Source organism: Anolis sagrei, chromosome 3 (genome assembly GCF_037176765.1).
Source record: "Anolis sagrei isolate rAnoSag1 chromosome 3, rAnoSag1.mat, whole genome shotgun sequence".
NCBI lineage: Eukaryota > Metazoa > Chordata > Lepidosauria > Squamata > Dactyloidae > Anolis > Anolis sagrei.
In genome coordinates, this window is record NC_090023.1 from 215,112,597 (window position 1) to 215,118,596 (window position 6,000).

The 6,000-nt window shown below is 46.4% G+C and overlaps 1 protein-coding gene across 1 annotated transcript in view; it reads right to left on the reverse strand.

The window, feature by feature from the left end:
• The window catches only part of MFSD13A (major facilitator superfamily domain containing 13A), a 29,074-nt gene extending 23,642 nt beyond the window's left edge, over window positions 1-5,432 (reverse strand). Inside the window, exons 1-2 of the mRNA XM_060768287.2 lie at window positions 5,337-5,432; window positions 1,809-1,927 (exon numbers count right to left, since the gene is read on the reverse strand). The gene's annotated coding sequence lies outside the window, so the exon portion shown is untranslated. The remainder of the gene's footprint in view (window positions 1-1,808; window positions 1,928-5,336) is intronic.
• Between the last annotated feature and the right edge of the window lie 568 nt (window positions 5,433-6,000).

Here is a 6,000-nt window from a genome sequence, read left to right on the forward strand (position 1 = left end):
GGAGCTGGTGGGGGCTTGCGCATGCGCGCTCAGCCGTGGGGCGGGGGCGCGCGCCGCGCGTCTTGGGCGTCCTGGGCGTCTTGGGCGTCCCAGGCCTTCCGTCCAAAACTGCAAGGGTCCTTCTCGTGAGGTGAAGGGAGGAAGAGGGCGCCGTGAATGGTATTACTTTACTTACTTTGCTTGTTTAGTTAGCTTTACTTTGCTTTACTTTGTAATAAGACATGAACGGAGAAAATGCAGGAAGGGTATCTGTTGAGAGGGGTGGGAAGACCGGGAGGGGGACTATTTGGTTCAAAGTTGAAGTAAAAGTCTATAAGTCTATAAGTCTATAGGTCTATAAGTCTATAAAGTGTGAAATGGGGCTGTGCGCGAGTAGGTGGTTACTCACAATTTCTTCCTTTCGTTCCTTCAGCTCTCCCCTTATCCATTCTCCGGTTGCATAGCACAAAAAACAGATGGAAGGGGGGGGGGATAAGCGGTGGAAGCGAGTCTCAGCCCCTCAGTAGGACCTCTTTGTTTTATATCCCTTGCGGTCTTGTTTTTGCCGTTGCTTATTCGTTCTTTATGTTTGTAGACCTCAGTCTCTGTTGAGAGGATAATGGTGGGTCCGGTAATCCGCTTCTCTATTTTCTCTTTCTTTTTGCTTCTCTTTCCGTGTTTTGTGACTAGTTGCTTTGTGGAGGCAGGCTGCGTTTTCGGTTCTTTCGAGCCGTGCTGTCCCCCTGGGTGCCGACCCTGGGAGCTGCCAGGCAGGTTCGACCACCCCCCTTGAGGGAGGGTAGTGCCACTCGCCCTCGCAGCCCACTGGGTTTGGCAGGCAAACCGACCTCTGTCCGCCGGTTTGTGGGGTCTCTGATGCCCCTAACCCAGTTGGGGGATGCTCAGGCCTTCCACTAGCACGCGGAGCTTTGGAAGCCTGCTGCTGCCGCCATTGCGCCTCCACCGGAAGTCCGGATTTGGTGGGCATTAATCTTGAGTTTTGGAATTGTAGTTCACTTACACTCAAAGAGCACGGTGGACTTAAACAATGATGGATCTGGACCAAACTTGGCATGAATACTCAATATGTCCAAATGTGAACACTGGTGGAGTTTGGGGAAAATAAATCTTGACATTTGGGAGTTGTAGTTGCTGGGATTTATAGTTAACCTACAATCAAAGAGCATTCTGAACCCCACCAACGATAGAATTGGGCCAAGCCTCCCACACAGAACCCCCATGACCAACAGATGGCCTTTGGTGACCTCCCTCGGAACCCCTCAGGTTGAGAAACACTGGTGTAGACCCATATAATGGAATTCAATTAAGTTCCTACTGCATTATATGAGTCTAGCTACACTGTCCATATGACTGCATTATATGGCAGTGTAGATCCAGCCTTAGAAAGGTTAAACAGCCAGATCTGATTCAATTACTTAGGGAACACACTGGAAGTGGCTGGACTGGCTTTCTTTTGCAATCTGTTTGTCCAAGGCAGAAAGACAGAAAGAAAAAGCATTCCACTGGAGTGCATCTTCCCCAGTCTGCGAAGCAGGTTTCATTCTAAAGAGAGCACATAGGGCTCATTATCTCACCCACTTCCTTCTCCCGACTCTCAGCACAGAGCCAAGCCTATAGTTTCCAGGTAAGAGGTTGCTTCTTCTGCAAAGCTTCCTCTTTTCTCTCGGGGAAGGGAAAGAGAAACAATCCCATGCACAGCTTCACAGGGCATCTCAATTCCCACCAGTGAGCAGTTATATTTAGGCCTTGCTTCAGAAGGGTACAGTTTGCGTAAGAAAACATTAAATGACATAAACGAGATACGAGACCTTGCAGAGAAGACACCGTGAAGAATCGATGCACATCAGAGCAGTCACTGTCTTAAACCGAAGGCACTAGATTGGTCACATCGGAAGCACATAATCTTGCATTGTGTGGCATCCTGGAACTTAAGAAGAAAGCACAGTGTCCTGGCAATAGTCACTGTAAATATTCACACAGTTTTATCCATTATTATTTGAAGATTTTTAAAAATCCATGAGCATTTTTATAACATAGTCCCTGATTCTATATTAGTAAAGTTTTCCCCTTGACATTAAGTCTAGTCGTGCCCGACTCAGGGGAGGGGTGGTGGTGTTCATCTCCATTTCTAAGCAGAAGAGCCGGAATTGTCCATAGACACCTCCAAGGTCATGTGGCCAGCATGACTGCATGGAGCATCGTTACCTTCCTGCAGAAGCGGTACCTATTGATCTACTTACATTTGCATGTTTTCGAACTGCTAGGTTGGCAGAAGCTGGGGCTAATGGTAGGAGCTCACCCCTTTCCCAGATTCAAATCACTGACCTTTCAGTCAGCAAGTTCAGCAATTCAGCGATTTAACCCACTGCACCACCAGGGGGCCCAGGGAAGATAGTAGCGGGGTGCAAATAAATAAATTATTATTATTATTATTATTATTATTATTGGACTTCAATTCCCAGAATCCCACCGGGGGCTTATCTCGCTTATCCAACCTCCGCTCATCCAACGTTCTGTATTATCCAACACAGTCTGCCTCCCACCCAGATTCACAGCTGTTTCAATACATTGCAATGTTTTGGTGCTAAATTCATAAATACAGTAATTACTACATAACGTTACTATGTACTGATCAGCTTTTTATGTCGATTTGTTGAAAAACATGAAATTTTGGTGCTTAATTTGTAAATTCATAACATTATTTGACATTTAATAGGCTTTTCCTTAATTCCTCCTTATTATCCAACATTTTCGCTTATCCAACGTTCTGCGGCCTGCTTATGTTGGATAAGTGAGACTCTACTACTTGTATAGTCAAAGTAAAACTACATTAACTTGCAAATAATGGAAAAAATGTATAACAGAGTTGGAAGACACCCCCAAGGGCTACGTAGTCCATTCTGCCATAGAGAATGACACAATCAAAGCCCTCCTGACAGGTGGCCATCCAGCCTCTGCTTAAAAACCTCCAGAGGAGACTCAATCACACTCTCAGGCAGCATTTTCCATTGTCAACCACCTCTTACCATCAGGATGTTCTTCCTAATGTTTAGGTGGAATCTCTTTTCCTATGTACTCAAAAAATTCCAGCTAGTTTTTTACAGCTGGTGTAAAAAATGAGGTCAGCAGATTACAAAACAATCCGAGAAGGATGAACTCAAACAAATAAAAGGTTTCCTTAACTTCTCAACGTGTCACCCAACTCTTTCAAAAGTTATTTCTACACACAAGAAGCTGAACTCATGTGACGTGGTTGTTTGAGTGCTGGATCACAATTACAGAGACAAGGATTCCAACTCCCAGCCTGCCATGGAAACCCACCAGGCAATCTTAGGCAAGCCACACTCTCTCAGCCTCAGAGGGAGGCAAAGGCAAACAGATATTGCTACACCATGGGATAGGTTCATCTTAGCATTGCCATAGGTCAGAGACAACTTGAAGGCACATAACAACAACAACAAAGTTAGCCTCTTACTTTATTAGTTATGTAATATGTTGTTATAGGGTGCATCTACAACAGGCATGGGCCAAGTTGGTCCCTCTGGGTGTTTTGGACTTCAACTCCCACCATTCCTAACAGCCTCAGGCCCCTTCCTTTTGCCCCTCAACCGCTTAATCGGCTGAGGGGGAAAAGGAAGGGGCCTGAGGCTGTTAGGAATGGTGGGAGTTGAAATCCAAAACACCCAGAGGGACCAACTTGGCCCATGCTCGAGTTATCTCAACCTACTAATTTGCATATGGTTTCTGATTGGCCAGCCACAACATTCTAACATTCTTAAGTGGCTGAGGGGGAAAAAGAAGGAGCCTGAGGCTGTTAGGAATTTTGGGAGTTGGAGTCCAAAACACCTGGAGGGTCCAAGTTGACCCATGCCTCCTCTACAATGCAGAATTCAGTGAGATAGAATTTTAACAGCCAAGGCACATTGCTATGGAATTATGGGAGTTGTAGTTTGGTAAAGTCACCAGCAAAACATGGAAGGGAAGGGTAAAGACCTTGAGAAACTACAAGTCCCCTGATGCCATATCATTGGCAGTTAAAGTGGTATAAAACTGCATTAATTCTGCGATGCAAGTGAAGAAGACTTTTCCTCCACTGACAACCTCTGAGGATGCCTGCCACAGATGCAGGTGAAACGTAAGGAGAGAATGCTTCTGGAACATGGCCATACAGTCCGGAAAACTCACAGCAACCCAGTGATTCCGGCCATAAAAGCCTTCGACAATACATTTTCCCTCCACTGCTTACTCTTATCCAAACTCAAGAAGTTGGAATGGATGAGGAGTCTCTGGAATGATGAAACATGTGTGGGGCACATCTACACTGCAGAATTAATTTGCTTTGATACCACTTTAAGTGCCATGCTATGGGATCATGGGGGTCGTAGCTTTACAAGGTCTTGAGCCTTCACTATCAAAGGCCTCGCCAAACCCAAAACTCCCTTAAAATCATAGAGTTGGAAGAGACCTCGTGGGCCATCCAGTCCAACCCCCTTCCAAGAAGCAGGAAAATTACATTCAAAGCACCCCTGACAGATGGCCATCCAGCCTCTGTTTAAAAGCTTCCAATGAAGGATCCTCCACCAGCACTCCGCAGCAAAGAGTTCCACTGCTGAACAGCTCTCACAGTTAGGAAGTTCTTCCTAATGTTCTGGTGGAATCTCCTTTCTTGTCGTTTGAAGCCATTGTTCTGCGTCCTAGTCTCCAGGCAGCAGAAACCAGGCTTGCTCCCTCCTCCCTATGACTTCCTCTCACATATTTATACATGGCCATCTTCATGTCTCCTCTCAACCTTCTCTTCTTCAGGCTAAACATGCCCAGCTCTTTAAGCCGCTCCTCATTGAGCTTGTTCTCCAGACCCTTGATCATTTGAGTCGCCCTCCTCTGGACACATTCCAGCTTAGAGTCAATCTCTCTTCAATTGTGGTGCCCAGAATTGAACAAAATATTCCAGGTGTGGTTTAACCAATGCAGAATAGCATGTCTTCCCTTCCTAGAACCTAAACACTGTTCTTCCAGGGGTTTTGGACTTCAACTCCCAGAAGCCTCAGCGCTTTCGCTCAACGCGCAGGAATTCTGGGAGTTGAAGTCCAAACCGCCTGGAGGACTTGAGTTCGGGCAACACTGCGCCTAACCCAAAGGAGGTTGATGGGGGAAAGCCCTTTTAAAAGATGGTCGATGAATGGGGAAGCAGCGTGACACAAAAGCAAGCGGACTCAAGGGGAAAGGGAAGACGAGCAACCAAACTCGGGGACAAAAGGGAGCGCTCTTTCTGTTTCTACGTCTATAGCCCCCCCTGCCTTCCTTCTCTTTCTCTCTCTCTCTCCGCGGAGACTTACCTGCGCCTCCGAATTCATTCCCTTGGCTTTCAGCTTTGCGCATGCGCATTCGTCTCACGAGGGCAGGCTAGCCTTCCTCTTCCACAGATTGTGGAGACGCCCACGCAGCAGCCATGCTTGCCTGGCCTCCTGGTTTCGAATCAGTCCATCATGGCTGAAACGGAGACTTCTGACTGGAGGAAGCGCCCTTGCACTTTGGGAACATTCAGTCCCAGGAATATAGGAGCACAACTTCTACAAATATATATATATATATATAGAGAGAGAGAGAGAGAAACATACATACATACATACATATATATATATATAGAGAGAGAGAGAGAGAGATCTTGAGAATCACAGGTGCATCCACACTGTGGAATCAACACACTTTAACACCACTTTAAAGTATACCTGGCTGAATACTATGGAATCTTGGGAGCTGTAGTTTGTGGAAGTACCAGCACTCTTTGGCACTTAACTCTTAGTGAAACTCCCAACTCCCATCATTCTGTAGCAGGCATGGGCAAACTTGGGCCTCCCGAGTGTTTGGATTCCCAACTCCCACAATTCCTAACAGCTCAATAAAAGGAGACGGAGGGCCTGATTCTGGCAGCCCAAGGACAAGCCATTCGAACCAATGCCATCAAAGCCAGAATTGAAAAGTCAACAACAGATCCCAAGT